Source organism: Astyanax mexicanus, chromosome 19 (genome assembly GCF_023375975.1).
Source record: "Astyanax mexicanus isolate ESR-SI-001 chromosome 19, AstMex3_surface, whole genome shotgun sequence".
Taxonomy (NCBI): domain Eukaryota; kingdom Metazoa; phylum Chordata; class Actinopteri; order Characiformes; family Acestrorhamphidae; genus Astyanax; species Astyanax mexicanus.
The window spans coordinates 8922887-8942823 of NC_064426.1; positions in this window are offsets into that span (position 1 = coordinate 8922887).

A 19937-nucleotide genomic window follows, 5' to 3' on the forward strand; every position below is an offset into this window, starting at 1 on the left:
GGATACCATAGCAACACCTTAGCAACCGCCTAGCAACACCCTAGCAACCACCTAGCAACCACCTAGCAACACCTTAGCAAACACCCCGGATACCATAGCAACACCTTAGCAACCGCCTAGCAACACCCTAGCAACCACCTAGCAACCACCTAGCAACACCTTAGCAACCACCCCGGATACCATAGCAACACCTTAGCAACCGCCTAGCAACACCCTAGCAACCACCTAGCAACACCTTAGCAACCACCCCGGATACCATAGCAACACCTTAGCAACCGCCTAGCAACACCCTAGCAACCACCTAGCAACCACCTAGCAACACCTTAGCAACCACCCCGGATACCATAGCAACACCTTAGCAACCGCCTAGCAACACCCTAGCAACCACCTAGCAACCACCTAGCAACACCTTAGCAAACACCCCGGATACCATAGCAACACCTTAGCAACCGCCTAGCAACACCCTAGCAACCACCTAGCAACCACCTAGCAACACCTTGGCAACCACCCCGGATACCATAGCAACACCTTAGCAACCGCCTAGCAACACCCTAGCAACCACCTAGCAACCACCTAGCAACACCTTAGCAACCACCCCGGATACCATAGCAACACCTTAGCAACCGCCTAGCAACACCCTAGCAACCACCTAGCAACCACCTAGCAACACCTTAGCAACCACCCCGGATACCATAGCAACACCTTAGCAACCGCCTAGCAACACCCTAGCAACCACCTAGCAACACCTTAGCAACCACCCCGGATACCATAGCAACACCTTAGCAACCGCCTAGCAACACCCTAGCAACCACCTAGCAACACCTTAGCAACCACCCCGGATACCATAGCAACACCTTAGCAACCGCCTAGCAACACCCTAGCAACCACCTAGCAACACCTTAGCAACCACCCCGGATACCATAGCAACACCTTAGCAACCGCCTAGCAACACCTTAGCAACCACCTAGCAACACCTTAGCAACCACCCCGGATACCATAGCAACACCTTAGCAACCGCCTAGCAACACCTTAGCAACCACCTAGCAACACCTTAGCAACCACCCCGGATACCATAGCAACACCTTAGCAACCACCTAGAAACACCCTAGCAACCACCTAGCAACCACCTAGCAACACCTTAGCAACCACCCCGGATACCATAGCAACACCTTAGCAACCGCCTAGCAACACCTTAGCAACCACCTAGCAACCACCTAGCAACACCTTAGCAACCACCCCTGATACCATAGCAACACCTTAGCAACCGCCTAGCAACACCTTAGCAACCACCTAGCAACCACCTAGCAACACCTTAGCAACCACCCCGGATACCATAGCAACACCTTAGCAACCTCCTAGCAACACCCTAGCAACCACCTAGCAACCACCTAGCAACACCTTAGCAACCACCCCGGATACCATAGCAACACCTTAGCAACCGCCTAGCAACACCCTAGCAACCACCTAGCAACCACCTAGCAACACCTTAGCAACCACCCTGGATACCATAGCAACACCTTAGCAACCGCCTAGCAACACCTTAGCAACCACCTAGCAACCACCTAGCAACACCTTAGCAACCACCCCAAATACCATAGCAACACCTTAACAACCGCCTAGCAACACCTTAGCAACCACCTAGCAACCACCTAGCAACACCTTAGCAACCACCCCGGATACCATAGCAACACCTTAGCAACCGCCTAGCAACCACCTTGCAACACCTTAGCAACCACCCCGGATACCATAGCAACACCTTAGCAACCACCTAGCAACACCATAGCAGATACCAGCCAGCACTGCAATCACACTCGCAGTTTCTGTAGGAACTGCAATCTAGTTAGTGTGATTGCAGTAATGCAATCACAGTATTGTTCTTCTTAAGTCTTATTAGTGTGATTGCAGTAATGCAATTACAGTATTGTTCTTCTTAAGTCTTATTCTTCTTCTTCTTATTATTATTATTCCACCTGTTTTTTGTCCGGTTAACTAGTGCCGCAGTTTTCGAAATATCGACTTCGTTCAAAAGAGAAAACGTGCGTCCATATCGGGAATGGTGGGCTTGTATACAGCTTTCCGATCGGACTTACGCTTTTCGTAAAAACTTCGTAAGTACGCGTTTTTTTGCCCATTGAAAATGAATGGGCAGAACTTTGCACGCCCGTGGACGTCGCAATTTTTGAAATACGAAGATGAAACCAATTGAGGACCTGTAGAACTTATTGAGCTCTTTCCGAAAATATGCGTTACGAAAAGTTACGACGTACGGATTTCGTACGAATGTCGTACGAAGTGGCCCCATTGGAATGAATGGGGCCAATCGGAGGACGGCAGCTAGATCGAAGGACAGGTAGCTAGAACTCCAGTACTGTGAGTGTATGGAGCAGCTATGGGATAAATCAGCGTTAGGTCAAAAGTTTGGACACCCCGGCCCCCCCCAGTACTGTGTGTAATGGAGCCACGGGTCAAAAGTTTGGACACCCCGGCCCCCCAGTACTGTGTGTAATGGAGCCACGGGTCAAAAGTTTGGACACCCCCGAACGGCCAGAGCAACCTAGCGTGCATAGCTGATTGATGTATTTGCACGTTGCGTAGCAACGTGCAAACACCATTTAATCTAATTTATGCATATAAATCACCTAGCAACCACCTAGAAACACCATAGCAACCACCACAGATACCATAGCAACACCTTAGCAACCGCCTAGCAACACCTTAGCAACCACCTAGCAACACCTTAGCAACCTCCCCGGATACCATAGCAACACCTTAGCAACCGCCTAGCAACACCTTAGCAACCGCATAGCAACCACTTAGCAACACCTTAGCAACCACCCCGGATACCATAGCAACACCTTAGCAACCGCCTAGCAACCGCCTAGCAACCGCCTAGCAACACCTAAGCAACCGCATAGCAACCACTTAGCAACACCTTAGCAACCACCCCGGATACCATAGCAACACCTTAGCAACCGCCTAGCAACACCTTAGCAACCACCTAGCAACACCTTAGCAACCACCCCGGATACCATAGCAACACCTTAGCAACCGCCTAGCAACACCCTAGCAACCACCTAGCAACCACCTAGCAACACCTTAGCAACCACCCCGGATACCATAGCAACACCTTAGCAACCGCCTAGCAACACCCTAGCAACAACCTAGCAACCACCTAGCAACACCTTAGCAACCACCCCGGATACCATAGCAACACCTTAGCAACCGCCTAGCAACACCTTAGCAACCACCTAGCAACACCTTAGCAACCACCCTGGATACCATAGCAACACCCTAGCAACCACCTAGCAACCACCTAGCAACACCTTAGCAACCACCCCGGATACCATAGCAACACCTTAGCAACCGGCTAGCAACACCCTAGCAACAACCTAGCAACCACCTAGCAACACCTTAGCAACCACCCCGGATACCATAGCAACACCTTAGCAACCGCCTAGCAACACCTTAGCAACCACCTAGCAACACCTTAGCAACCACCCTGGATACCATAGCAACACCTTAGCAACCGCCTAGCAACACCTTAGCCAATACCTAGCAACCACCTAGCAACACCTTAGCAACCACCCCGGATACCATAGCAACACCTTAGCAACCGCCTAGCAACACCTTAGCAACCACCTAGCAACCACCTAGCAACACCTTAGCAACCACCCTGGATACCATAGCAACACCTTAGCAACCGCCTAGCAACACCTTAGCCAATACCTAGCAACCACCTAGCAACACCTTAGCAACCACCCCGGATACCATAGCAACACCTTAGCAACCGCCTAGCAACACCCTAGCAACCACCTAGCAACACCTTAGCAACCACCCCGGATACCATAGCAACACCTTAGCAACCGCCTAGCAACACCTTAGCAACCACACCGGATACCATAGCAACACCTTAGCAACCGCCTAGCAACACCCTAGCAACCACCTAGCAACCACCTAGCAGCACCTTAGCAACCATCCCGGATACCATAGCAACACCTTAGCAACCACCTAGCAACACCTTAGCAACCACCCCAGATACCATAGCAACACCTTAGCAACCGCCTAGCAACACCTTAGCAACCACCTAGCAACCACCTAGCAACACCTTAGCAACCACCACGGATACCATAGCAACACCTTAGCAACCGCCTAGCAACACCCTAGCAACCACCTAGCAACCACCTAGCAACACCTTAGCAACCACCCCGGATACCATAGCAACACCTTAGCAACCGCCTAGCAACACCTTAGCAACCACCTAGCAACCACCTAGCAACACCTTAGCAACCACCCCAGATACCATAGCAACACCTTAGCAACCGGCTAGCAACACCTTAGCAACCACCTAGCAACCACCTAGCAACACCTTAGCAACCACCCCGGATACCATAGCAACACCTTAGCAACCGCCTAGCAACACCCTAGCAACCACCTAGCAACCACCTAGCAACACCTTAGCAACCACCCCGGATACCATAGCAACACCTTAGCAACCGCCTAGCAACACCCTAGCAACCACCTAGCAACCACCTAGCAACACCTTAGCAACCACCCCGGATACCATAGCAACACCTTAGCAACCGCCTAGCAACACCCTAGCAACCACCTAGCAACACCTTAGCAACCACCCCGGATACCATAGCAACACCTTAGCAACCGCCTAGCAACACCCTAGCAACCACCTAGCAACCACCTAGCAACACCTTAGCAACCACCCCGGATACCATAGCAACACCTTAGCAACCGCCTAGCAACACCCTAGCAACCACCTAGCAACACCTTAGCAACCACCCCGGATACCATAGCAACACCTTAGCAACCGCCTAGCAACACCCTAGCAACCACCTAGCAACCACCTAGCAACACCTTAGCAACCACCCCGGATACCATAGCAACACCTTAGCAACCGCCTAGCAACACCCTAGCAACCACCTAGCAACACCTTAGCAACCACCCCGGATACCATAGCAACACCTTAGCAACCGCCTAGCAACACCCTAGCAACCACCTAGCAACCACCTAGCAACACCTTAGCAACCACCCCGGATACCATAGCAACACCTTAGCAACCGCCTAGCAACACCCTAGCAACCACCTAGCAACACCTTAGCAACCACCCCGGATACCATAGCAACACCTTAGCAACCGCCTAGCAACACCCTAGCAACCACCTAGCAACCACCTAGCAACACCTTAGCAACCACCCCGGATACCATAGCAACACCTTAGCAACCGCCTAGCAACACCCTAGCAACCACCTAGCAACACCTTAGCAACCACCCCGGATACCATAGCAACACCTTAGCAACCGCCTAGCAACACCTTAGCAACCACTTAGCAACACCTTAGCAACCACCCCGGATACCATAGCATCACCTTAGCAACACCATAGCAGATACCAGCCAGCACTGCAATCACACTCGCAGTTTCTGTAGGAACTGCAATCTAGTTCTTATTATTAGTGTGATTGCAGTAATGCAATCACAGTATTGTTCTTCTTAAGTCTTATTCTTCTTATTAGTGTGATTGCAGTAATGCAATCACAGTATTGTTCTTCTTAAGTCTTATTCTTCTTATTATTATTATTATTATTCCACCTGTTTTTTGTCCGGTTAACTAGTGCCGCAGTTTTCGAAATATCGACTTCGTTCAAAAGAGAAAACGTGCGTCCATATCGGGAATGGTGGGCTTGTATACAGCTTTCCGATCGGACTTACGTTTTTCGTAAAAACTTCGTAAGTACGCGTTTTTTTGCCCATTGAAAATGAATGGGCAGAACTTTGCACGCCCGTGGACGTCGCAATTTTTGAAATACGAAGATGAAACCAATTGAGGACCTGTAGAACTTATTGAGCTCTTTCCGAAAATATGCGTTACGAAAAGTTACGACGTACGGATTTCGTACGAATGTCGTACGAAGTGGCCCCATTGGAATGAATGGGGCCAATCGGAGGACGGCAGCTAGATCGAAGGACAGGTAGCTAGAACTCCAGTACTGTGAGTGTATGGAGCAGCTATGGGATAAATCAGCGTTAGGTCAAAAGTTTGGACACCCCGGCCCCCCCCAGTACTTTGTGTAATGGAGCCATGGGTCAAAAGTTTGGACACCCCGGCCCCCCAGTACTGTGTGTAATGGAGCCACGGGTCAAAAGTTTGGACACTCCCGAACGGCCAGAGCAACCTAGCGTGCATAGCTGATTGATGTATTTGCACGTTGCGTAGCAACGTGCAAACACCATTTAATCTAATTTATGCATATAAATCACCTAGCAACCACCTAGAAACACCATAGCAACCACCACAGATACCATAGCAACACCTTAGCAACCGCCTAGCAACACCTTAGCAACCACCTAGCAACACCTTAGCAACCTCCCCGGATACCATAGCAACACCTTAGCAACCGCCTAGCAACACCTTAGCAACCGCATAGCAACCACTTAGCAACACCTTAGCAACCACCCCGGATACCATAGCAACACCTTAGCAACCGCCTAGCAACCACCTAGCAACACCTTAGCAACCACCCCGGATACCATAGCAACACCTTAGCAACCGCCTAGCAACACCTTAGCAACCACCTAGCAACACCTTAGCAACCACCCCGGATACCATAGCAACACCTTAGCAACCGCCTAGCAACACCCTAGCAACCACCTAGCAACCACCTAGCAACACCTTAGCAACCACCCCGGATACCATAGCAACACCTTAGCAACCGCCTAGCAACACCCTAGCAACCACCTAGCAACCACCTAGCAACACCTTAGCAACCACCCCGGATACCATAGCAACACCTTAGCAACCGCCTAGCAACCACCTAGCAACCACCTAGCAACCGCCTAGCAACCACCTAGCAACCACCTAGCAACCACCTAGCAACACGTTAGCAACCACCCCGGATACCATAGCAACACCTTAGCAACCGCCTAGCAACACCTTAGCAACCACCTAGCAACCACTTAGCAACACCTTAGCAACCACCCCGGATACCATAGCAACACCTTAGCAACCGCCGAGCAACACCCTAGCAACCACCTAGCAACACCTTAGCAACCACCCCGGATACCATAGCAACACCTTAGCAACCGCCTAGCAACACCCTAGCAACCACCTAGCAACACCTTAGCAACCACCCTGGATACCATAGCAACACCTCAGCAACTGCCTAGCAACACCTTAGCAACCACCTAGCAACCACTTAGCAACACCTTAGCAACCACCCCGGATACCATAGCAACACCTTAGCAACCACCTAGCAACCACCTAGCAACCACCTAGCAACACCTTAGCAACCACCCCGGATACCATAGCAACACCTTAGCAACCGCCTAGCAACCACCTAGCAACCACCTAGCAACACCTTAGCAACCACCCCGGATACCATAGAAACACCTTAGCAACCGCCTAGCAATACCTTAGCAACCACCTAGCAACCACCTAGCAACATCTTAGCAACCACCCCGGATACCATAGCAACACCTTAGCAACCACCTAGCAACACCTTAGCAACCACCTAGCAACACCTTAGCAGATACCAGCCAGCACTGCAATCACACTCGCAGTTTCTGCAGGAACTGCAATCTAGTTATTATTATTATTATTCCACCTGTTTTTTGTCCGGTTAACTAGTGCCGCAGTTTTCGAAATATCGACTTCGTCCAAAAGAGAAAACGTGCGTACATATCGGGAATGGTGGGCTTGTATACAGCTTTCCGATCGGACTTACGTTTTTCGTAAAAACTTCGTAAGTACGCGTTTTTTTGACCATTGAAAATGAATGGGCAGAACTTTGCACGCCCGTGGACGTCGCAATTTTTGAAATACGAAGATGAAACCAATTGAGGACCTGTAGAACTTATTGAGCTCTTTCCGAAAATATGCGTTACGAAAAGTTACGACGTACGGATTTCGTACGATTGTCGTACGAAGTGGCCCCATTGGAATGAATGGGGCCAATCGGAGGACGGCAGCTAGATCGAAGGACAGGTAGCTAGAACTCCAGTACTGTGTGTAATGGAGCAGCTATGGGATAAAACAGCATTAGGTCAAAAGTTTGGACACCCCGGCCCCCCAGTACTGTGTGTAATGGAGCCACGGGTCAAAAGTTTGGACACCCCGGCCCCCCAGTACTGTGTGTAATGGAGCCACGGGTCAAAAGTTTGGACACCCCCGAACGGCCAGAGCAACCTAGCGTGCATAGCTGATTGATGTATTTGCACGTTGCGTAGCAACGTGCAAACACCATTTAATCAAATTTATGCATATACATCACCTAGCAACCACCTAGAAACACCATAGCAACCACCCCGGATACCATAGCAACACCTTAGCAACCACCTAGCAACTGCTTAGTAGTGACCTACCAACCACTTAGCAACACCATAGCAACCACCCTGGATACCATAGCAACACCTTAGCAACCGCCTAGCAACACCATAGCAACCACCTAGCAACCATCTAGCAACACCTTAGCAACCACCCCAGATACCATAGCAACACCTTAGCAACCGCCTAGCAACACCCTAGCAACCACCTAGCAACCACCTAGCAACACCTTAGCAACCACCCCGGATACCATAGCAACACCTTAGCAACCGCCTAGCAACACCCTAGCAACCACCTAGCAACCACCTAGCAACACCTTAGCAACCACCCCGGATACCATAGCAACACCTTAGCAACCGCCTAGCAACACCCTAGCAACCACCTAGCAACACCTTAGCAACCACCCCGGATACCATAGCAACACCTTAGCAACCGGCTAGCAACACCTTAGCAACCCCCTAGCAACCACCTAGCAACACCTTAGCAACCACCCCGGATACCATAGCAACACCTTAGCAACCGCCTAGCAACACCTTAGCAACCACCCCGGATACCATAGCAACACCTTAGCAACCACCTAGCAACACCTTAGCAACCACCCTGGATACCATAGCAACACCTTAGCAACCGCCTAGCAACACCCTAGCAACCACCTAGCAACACCTTAGCAACCACCCCGGATACCATAGCAACACCTTAGCAACCGCCTAGCAACACCTTAGCAACCACCTAGCAACCACCTAGCAACACCTTAGCAACCACCCCGGATACCATAGCAACACCTTAGCAACCGCCTAGCAACACCTTAGCAACCACCTAGCAACCACCTAGCAACACCTTAGCAACCACCCCAGATACCATAGCAACACCTTAGCAACCGCCTAGCAACACCTTAGCAACCACCTAGCAACACCTTAGCAACCACCCCAGATACCATAGCAACACCTTAGCAACCGCCTAGCAACACCTTAGCAACCACCTAGCAACCACTTAGCAACCACTTAGCAACCACCCCGGATACCATAGCCACACCTTAGCAACACCTTAGCAACACCACAGCAGATACCAGCCAGCACTGCAATCACACTCGCAGTTTCTGTAGGAACTGCAATCTAGTTAGTGTGATTGCAGATCACACTATTGATCTTCTTAAGTCTGTTTCTTATTATTATTATTATTATTATTATTATTCCACCTGTTTTTTGTCCGGTTAACTAGTGCCGCAGTTTTCGAAATATCGACTTCGTTCAAAAGAGAAAACGTGCGTCCATATCGGGAATGGTGGGCTTGTATACAGCTTTCCGATCGGACTTACGTTTTTCGTAAAAACTTCGTAAGTACGCGTTTTTTTGACCATTGAAAATGAATGGGCAGAACTTTGCACGCCCGTGGACGTCGCAATTTTTGAAATACTAAGATGAAACCAATTGAGGACCTGTAGAACTTATTGAGCTCTTTCCGAAAATGTGCGTTACGAAAAGTTACGTCGTACGGATTTCGTACGAATGTCGTACGAAGTGGCCCCATTGGAATGAATGGGGCCAATCGGAGGACGGCAGCTAGATCGAAGGACAGGTAGCTAGAACTCCAGTACTGTGAGTGTATGGAGCAGCTATGAGATAAATCAGCGTTAGGTCAAAAGTTTGGACACCCCGGCCCCCCCCCCCAGTACTGTGTGTAATGGAGCCATGGGTCAAAAGTTTGGACACCCCGGCCCCCCAGTACTGTGTGTAATGGAGCCACGGGTCAAAAGTTTGGACACCCCCGAACGGCCAGAGCAACCTAGCGTGCATAGCTGATTGATGTATTTGCACGTTGCGTAGCAACGTGCAAACACCATTTAATCTAATTTATGCATATAAATCACCTAGCAACCACCTAGAAACACCATAGCAACCACCCCGGATACCCTAGCAACACCTTAGCAACCGCCTAGCAACACCCTAGCAACCACCTAGCAACCACCTAGCAACACCTTAGCAACCATCCCGGATACCATAGCAACACCTTAGCAACCGCCTAGCTACACCCTAGCAACCACCTAGCAACCACCTAGCAACACCTTAGCAACCACCCCGGATACCATAGCAACACCTTAGCAACCGCCTAGCAACACCTTAGCAACCACCTAGCAAACACCTAGCAACACCTTAGCAACCACCCCGGATACCATAGCAACACCTTAGCAACCGCCTAGCAACACCTTAGCAACCACCTAGCAACCACCTAGCAACACCTTAGCAACCACCCCGGATACCATAGCAACACCTTAGCAACCGCCTAGCAACACCTTAGCAACCACCTAGCAACCACCTAGCAACACCTTAGCAACCACCCCGGATACCATAGCAACACCTTAGCAACCGCCTAGCAACACCCTAGCAACCACCTAGCAACCACCTAGCAACACCTTAGCAACCACCCCGGATACCATAGCAACACCTTAGCAACCGCCTAGCAACACCCTAGCAACCACCTAGCAACCACCTAGCAACACCTTAGCAACCACCCCGGATACCATAGCAACACCTTAGCAACCGCCTAGCAACACCCTAGCAAACACCTAGCAACCACCTAGCAACACCTTAGCAACCACCCAAGATACCATAGCAACACCTTAGCAACCGCCTAGCAACACCCTAGCAACCACCTAGCAACCACCTAGCAACACCTTAGCAACCACCCCGGATACCATAGCAACACCTTAGCAACCGCCTAGCAACACCCTAGCAACCACCTAGCAACCACCTAGCAACACCTTAGCAACCACCCTGGATACCATAGCAACACCTTAGCAACCGCCTAGCAACACCCTAGCAACCACCTAGCAACCACCTAGCAACACCTTAGCAACCACCCCGGATACCATAGCAACACCTTAGCAACCGCCTAGCAACACCCTAGCAACCACCTAGCAACCAACTAGCAACACCTTAGCAACCACCCAAGATACCATAGCAACACCTTAGCAACCGCCTAGCAACACCCTAGCAACCACCTAGCAACCACCTAGCAACACCTTAGCAACCACCCCGGATACCATAGCAACACCTTAGCAACCGCCTAGCAACACCTTAGCAACCACCTAGCAACCACCTAGCAACCACCTAGCAACACCTTAGCAACCACCCCAAATACCATAGCAACACCTTAGCAACCGCCTAGCAACACCTTAGCAACCGCCTAGCAACACCTTAGCAACCACCTAGTAACCACCTAGCAACACCTTAGCAAGCACCCCAGATACCATAGCAACACCTTAGCAACCGCCTATCAACACCTTAGCAACCGCCTAGCAACACCTTAGCAACCACCTAGTAACCACCTAGCAACACCTTAGCAACCACCCCGGATACCATAGCAACACCTTAGCAACACCTTAGCAGATACCAGCCAGCACTGCAATCACACTCGCAGTTTCTGCAGGAACTGCAATCTAGTTATTATTATTATTATTATTATTCCACCTGTTTTTTGTCCGGTTAACTAGTGCCGCAGTTTTCGAAATATCGACTTCGTTCAAAAGAGAAAACGTGCGTCCATATCGGGAATGGTGGGCTTGTATACAGCTTTCCGATCGGACTTACGTTTTTCGTAAAAACTTCGTAAGTACGCGTTTTTTTGCCCATTGAAAATGAATGGGCAGAACTTTGCACGCCCGTGGACGTCGCAATGTTTGAAATACGAAGATGAAACCAATTGAGGACCTGTAGAACTTATTGAGCTCTTTCCGAAAATATGCGTTACGAAAAGTTACGACGTACGGATTTCGTACGAATGTCGTACGAAGTGGCCCCATTGGAATGAATGGGGCCAATCGGAGGACGGCAGCTAGATCGAAGGACAGGTAGCTAGAACTCCAGTACTGTGAGTGTATGGAGCAGCTATGGGATAAAACAGCATTAGGTCAAAAGTTTGGACACCCCGGCCCCCCAGTACTGTATGTAATGGAGCCATGGGTCAAAAGTTTGGACACCCCGGCCCCCCAGTACTGTGTGTAATGGAGCCACGGGTCAAAAGTTTGGACACCCCCGAACGGCCAGAGCAACCTAGCGTGCATAGCTGATTGATGTATTTGCACGTTGCGTAGCAACGTGCAAACACCATTTAATCTAATTTATGCATATAAATCACCTAGCAACCACCTAGAAACACCATAGCAACCACCCCGGATACCCTAGCAACACCTTAGCAACCGCCTAGCAACACCCTAGCAACCACCTAGCAACCACCTAGCAACACCTTAGCAACCATCCCGGATACCATAGCAACACCTTAGCAACCGCCTAGCAACACCCTAGCAACCACCTAGCAACCACCTAGCAACACCTTAGCAACCACCCCGGATACCATAGCAACACCTTAGCAACCGCCTAGCAACACCTTAGCAACCACCTAGCAAACACCTAGCAACACCTTAGCAACCACCCCGGATACCATAGCAACACCTTAGCAACCGCCTAGCAACACCTTAGCAACCACCTAGCAACCACCTAGCAACACCTTAGCAACCACCCCGGATACCATAGCAACACCTTAGCAACCGCCTAGCAACACCTTAGCAACCACCTAGCAACCACCTAGCAACACCTTAGCAACCACCCCGGATACCATAGCAACACCTTAGCAACCGCCTAGCAACACCCTAGCAACCACCTAGCAACCACCTAGCAACACCTTAGCAACCACCCCGGATACCATAGCAACACCTTAGCAACCGCCTAGCAACACCCTAGCAACCACCTAGCAACCACCTAGCAACACCTTAGCAACCACCCCGGATACCATAGCAACACCTTAGCAACCGCCTAGCAACACCCTAGCAAACACCTAGCAACCACCTAGCAACACCTTAGCAACCACCCAAGATACCATAGCAACACCTTAGCAACCGCCTAGCAACACCCTAGCAACCACCTAGCAACCACCTAGCAACACCTTAGCAACCACCCCGGATACCATAGCAACACCTTAGCAACCGCCTAGCAACACCCTAGCAACCACCTAGCAACCACCTAGCAACACCTTAGCAACCACCCCGGATACCATAGCAACACCTTAGCAACCGCCTAGCAACACCCTAGCAACCACCTAGCAACCACCTAGCAACACCTTAGCAACCACCCCGGATACCATAGCAACACCTTAGCAACCGCCTAGCAACACCCTAGCAACCACCTAGCAACCACCTAGCAACACCTTAGCAACCACCCAAGATACCATAGCAACACCTTAGCAACCGCCTAGCAACACCCTAGCAACCACCTAGCAACCACCTAGCAACACCTTAGCAACCACCCCGGATACCATAGCAACACCTTAGCAACCGCCTAGCAACACCCTAGCAACCACCTAGCAACCACCTAGCAACACCTTAGCAACCACCCCGGATACCATAGCAACACCTTAGCAACCGCCTAGCAACACCCTAGCAACCACCTAGCAACCACCTAGCAACACCTTAGCAACCACCCCGGATACCATAGCAACACCTTAGCAACCGCCTAGCAACACCCTAGCAACCACCTAGCAACCACCTAGCAACACCTTAGCAACCACCCAAGATACCATAGCAACACCTTAGCAACCGCCTAGCAACACCCTAGCAACCACCTAGCAACCACCTAGCAACACCTTAGCAACCACCCCGGATACCATATCAACACCTTAGCAACCACCTAGCAACCACCTAGCAACCACCTAGCAACACCTTAGCAACCACCCCAAATACCATAGCAACACCTTAGCAACCGCCTAGCAACACCTTAGCAACCGCCTAGCAACACCTTAGCAACCACCTAGTAACCACCTAGCAACACCTTAGCAAGCACCCCAGATACCATAGCAACACCTTAGCAACCGCCTAGCAACACCTTAGCAACCACCTAGTAACCACCTAGCAACACCTTAGCAACCACCCCGGATACCATAGCAACACCTTAGCAACACCTTAGCAGATACCAGCCAGCACTGCAATCACACTCGCAGTTTCTGCAGGAACTGCAATCTAGTTATTATTATTATTCCACCTGTTTTTTGTCCGGTTAACTAGTGCCGCAGTTTTCGAAATATCGACTTCGTTCAAAAGAGAAAACGTGCGTCCATATCGGGAATGGTGGGCTTGTATACAGCTTTCCGATCGGACTTACGTTTTTCGTAAAAACTTCGTAAGTACGCGTTTTTTTGCCCATTGAAAATGAATGGGCAGAACTTTGCACGCCCGTGGACGTCGCAATTTTTGAAATACTAAGATGAAACCAATTGAGGACCTGTAGAACTTATTGAGCTCTTTCCGAAAATATGCGTTACGAAAAGTTACGACGTACGGATTTCGTACGAATGTCGTACGAAGTGGCCCCATTGGAATGAATGGGGCCAATCGGAGGACGGCAGCTAGATCGAAGGACAGGTAGCTAGAACTCCAGTACTGTGTGTAATGGAGCAGCTATGGGATAAAACAGCATTAGGTCAAAAGTTTGGACACCCCGGCCCCCCAGTACTGTGTGTAATGGAGCCACGGGTCAAAAGTTTGGACACCCCGGCCCCCCAGTACTGTGTGTAATGGAGCCACGGGTCAAAAGTTTGGACACCCCCGAACGGCCAGAGCAACCTAGCGTGCATAGCTGATTGATGTATTTGCACGTTGCGTAGCAACGTGCAAACACCATTTAATCAAATTTATGCATATACATCACCTAGCAACCACCTAGAAACACCATAGCAACCACCCCGGATACCATAGCAACACCTTAGCAACCGCCTAGCAACACCATAGCAACCACCTAGCAACCATCTAGCAACACCTTAGCAACCACCCCAGATACCATAGCAACACCTTAGCAACCCCCTAGCAACACCCTAGCAACCACCTAGCAACCACCTAGCAACACCTTAGCAACCACCCCGGATACCATAGCAACACCTTAGCAACCGCCTAGCAACACCCTAGCAACCACCTAGCAACCACCTAGCAACACCTTAGCAAACACCCCGGATACCATAGCAACACCTTAGCAACCGCCTAGCAACACCCTAGCAACCACCTAGCAACCACCTAGCAACACCTTAGCAACCACCCCGGATACCATAGCAACACCTTAGCAACCGCCTAGCAACACCCTAGCAACCACCTAGCAACCACCTAGCAACACCTTAGCAACCACCCCGGATACCATAGCAACACCTTAGCAACCGCCTAGCAACACCCTAGCAACCACCTAGCAACCACCTAGCAACACCTTAGCAACCACCCCGGATACCATAGCAACACCTTAGCAACCGCCTAGCAACACCCTAGCAACCACCTAGCAACCACCTAGCAACACCTTAGCAACCACCCCGGATACCATAGCAACACCTTAGCAACCGCCTAGCAACACCCTAGCAACCACCTAGCAACACCTTAGCAACCACCCCGGATACCATAGCAACACCTTAGCAACCGCCTAGCAACACCCTAGCAACCACCTAGCAACACCTTAGCAACCACCCCGGATACCATAGCAACACCTTAGCAACCGCCTAGCAACACCTTAGCAACCACCTAGCAACACCTTAGCAACCACCCCGGATACCATAGCAACACCTTAGCAACCGCCTAGCAACACCTTAGCAACCACCTAGCAACACCTTAGCAACCACCCCGGATACCATAGCAACACCTTAGCAACCGCCTAGCAACACCCTAGCAACCACCTAGCAACCACCTAGCAACACCTTAGCAACCACCCCGGATACCATAGCAACACCCTAGCAACCACCTAGCAACACCTTAGCAACCACCCCGGATACCATAGCAACACCTTAGCAACCGCCTAGCAACACCTTAGCAACCACCTAGCAACACCTTAGCAACCACCCCGGATACCATAGCAACACCTTAGCAACCGCCTAGCAACACCCTAGCAACCACCTAGCAACCACCTAGCAACACCTTAGCAACCACCCCGGATACCATAGCAACACCCTAGCAACCGCCTAGCAACACCTTAGCAACCACCTAGCAACCACCTAGCAACACCTTAGCAACCACCCCGGATACCATAGCAACACCTTAGCAACCGCCTAGCAACACCTTAGCAACCACCTAGCAACCACCTAGCAACACCTTAGCAACCACCCGGATACCATAGCAACACCTTAGCAACCGCCTAGCAACACCTTAGCAACCACCTAGCAACACCTTAGCAACCACCCCAGATACCATAGCAACACCTTAGCAACCGCCTAGCAACACCTTAGCAACCACCTAGCAACCACTTAGCAACACCTTAGCAACCACCCCGGATACCATAGCAACACCTTAGCAACCACCTAGCAACACCTTAGCAACCACCCCAGATACCATAGCAACACCTTAGCAACCGCCTAGCAACACCTTAGCAACCACCTAGTAACCACTTAGCAACACCTTAGCAACCACCCCGGATACCATAGCCACACCTTAGCAACACCTTAGCAACACCACAGCAGATACCAGCCAGCACTGCAATCACACTCGCAGTTTCTGTAGGAACTGCAATCTAGTTATTATTATTATTATTATTATTATTATTATTATTCCACCTGTTTTTTGTCCGGTTAACTAGTGCCGCAGTTTTCGAAATATCGACTTCGTTCAAAAGAGAAAACGTGCGTCCATATCGGGAATGGTGGGCTTGTATACAGCTTTCCGATCGGACTTACGTTTTTCGTAAAAACTTCGTAAGTACGCGTTTTTTTGACCATTGAAAATGAATGGGCAGAACTTTGCACGCCCGTGGACGTCGCAATTTTTGAAATACGAAGATGAAACCAATTGAGGACCTGTAGAACTTATTGAGCTCTTTCCGAAAATATGCGTTACGAAAAGTTACGACGTACGGATTTCGTACGAATGTCGTACGAAGTGGCCCCATTGGAATGAATGGGGCCAATCGGAGGACGGCAGCTAGATCGAAGGACAGGTAGCTAGAACTCCAGTATTGTGAGTGTATGGAGCAGCTATGGGATAAATCAGCGTTAGGTCAAAAGTTTGGACACCCCGGCCCCCCAGTACTGTGTGTAATGGAGCCACGGGTCAAAAGTTTGGACACCCCGGCCCCCCAGTACTGTGTGTAATGGAGCCACGGGTCAAAAGTTTGGACACCCCCGAACGGCCAGAGCAACCTAGCGTGCATAGCTGATTGATGTATTTGCACGTTGCGTAGCAACGTGCAAACACCATTTAATCTAATTTATGCATATAAATCACCTAGCAACCACCTAGAAACACCATAGCAACCACCACAGATACCATAGCAACACCTTAGCAACCGCCTAGCAACACCTTAGCAACCACCTAGCAACCACCTAGCAACACCTTAGCAACCTCCCCGGATACCATAGCAACACCTGAGCAACCGCCTAGCGACACCTTAGCAACACCTTAGCAACCACCCCGGATACCATAGCAACACCTTAGCAACCGCCTAGCAACCACCTAGCAACACCTTAGCAACCACCCCGGATACCATAGCAACACCTTAGCAACTGCCTAGCAACACCTTAGCAACCGCCTAGCAACACCTTAGCAACCACACCGGATACCATAGCAACACCTTAGCAACCGCCTAGCAACACCCTAGCAACCACCTAGCAACCACCTAGCAGCACCTTAGCAACCATCCCGGATACCATAGCAACACCTTAGCAACCACCTAGCAACACCTTAGCAACCACCCCAGATACCATAGCAACACCTTAGCAACCGCCTAGCAACACCTTAGCAACCACCTAGCAACCACCTAGCAACACCTTAGCAACCACCACGGATACCATAGCAACACCTTAGCAACCGCCTAGCAACACCCTAGCAACCACCTAGCAACACCTTAGCAACCACCCCGGATACCATAGCAACACCTTAGCAACCGCCTAGCAACACCTTAGCAACCACCTAGCAACCACCTAGCAACACCTTAGCAACCACCCCGGATACCATAGCAACACCTTAGCAACCGCCTAGCAACACCCTAGCAACCACCTAGCAACCACCTAGCAACACCTTAGCAACCACCCCAGATACCATAGCAACACCTTAGCAACCGGCTAGCAACACCTTAGCAACCACCTAGCAACCACCTAGCAACACCTTAGCAACCACCCCGGATACCATAGCAACACCTTAGCAACCGCCTAGCAACACCCTAGCAACCACCTAGCAACACCTTAGCAACCACCCCGGATACCATAGCAACACCTTAGCAACCGCCTAGCAACACCCTAGCAACCACCTAGCAACACCTTAGCAACCACCCCGGATACCATAGCAACACCTTAGCAACCGCCTAGCAACACCCTAGCAACCACCTAGCAACCACCTAGCAACACCTTAGCAACCACCCCGGATACCATAGCAACACCTTAGCAACCGCCTAGCAACACCCTAGCAACCACCTAGCAACACCTTAGCAACCACCCCGGATACCATAGCAACACCTTAGCAACCGCCTAGCAACACCCTAGCAACCACCTAGCAACCACCTAGCAACACCTTAGCAACCACCCCGGATACCATAGCAACACCTTAGCAACCGCCTAGCAACACCCTAGCAACCACCTAGCAACACCTTAGCAACCACCCCGGATACCATAGCAACACCTTAGCAACCGCCTAGCAACACCTTAGCAACCACTTAGCAACACCTTAGCAACCACCCCGGATACCATAGCAACACCTTAGCAACACCATAGCAGATACCAGCCAGCACTGCAATCACACTCGCAGTTTCTGTAGGAACTGCAATCTAGTTCCACCTGTTTTTTGTCCGGTTAACTAGTGCCGCAGTTTTCGAAATATCGACTTCGTTCAAAAGAGAAAACGTGCGTCCATATCGGGAATGGTGGGCTTGTATACAGCTTTCCGATCGGACTTACGTTTTTCGTAAAAACTTCGTAAGTACGCGTTTTTTTGCCCATTGAAAATGAATGGGCAGAACTTTGCACGCCCGTGGACGTCGCAATTTTTGAAATACGAAGATGAAACCAATTGAGGACCTGTAGAACTTATTGAGCTCTTTCCGAAAATATGCGTTACGAAAAGTTACGACGTACGGATTTCGTACGAATGTCGTACGAAGTGGCCCCATTGGAATGAATGGGGCCAATCGGAGGACGGCAGCTAGATCGAAGGACAGGTAGCTAGAACTCCAGTACTGTGTGTAATGGAGCAGCTATGGGATAAAACAGCATTAGGTCAAAAGTTTGGACACCCCGGCCCCCCAGTACTGTGTGTAATGGAGCCACGGGTCAAAAGTTTGGACACCCCGGCCCCCCAGTACTGTGTGTAATGGAGCCACGGGTCAAAAGTTTGGACACCCCCGAACGGCCAGAGCAACCTAGCGTGCATAGCTGATTGATGTATTTGCACGTTGCGTAGCAACGTGCAAACACCATTTAATCTAATTTATGCATATAAATCACCTAGCAACCACCTAGAAACACCATAGCAACCACCCCGGATTCCATAGCAACACCTTAGCAACCGCCTAGCAACACCCTAGCAACCACCTAGCAACACCTTAGCAACCATCCCGGATACCATAGCAACACCTTAGCAACCGCCTAGCAACACCCTAGCAACCACCTAG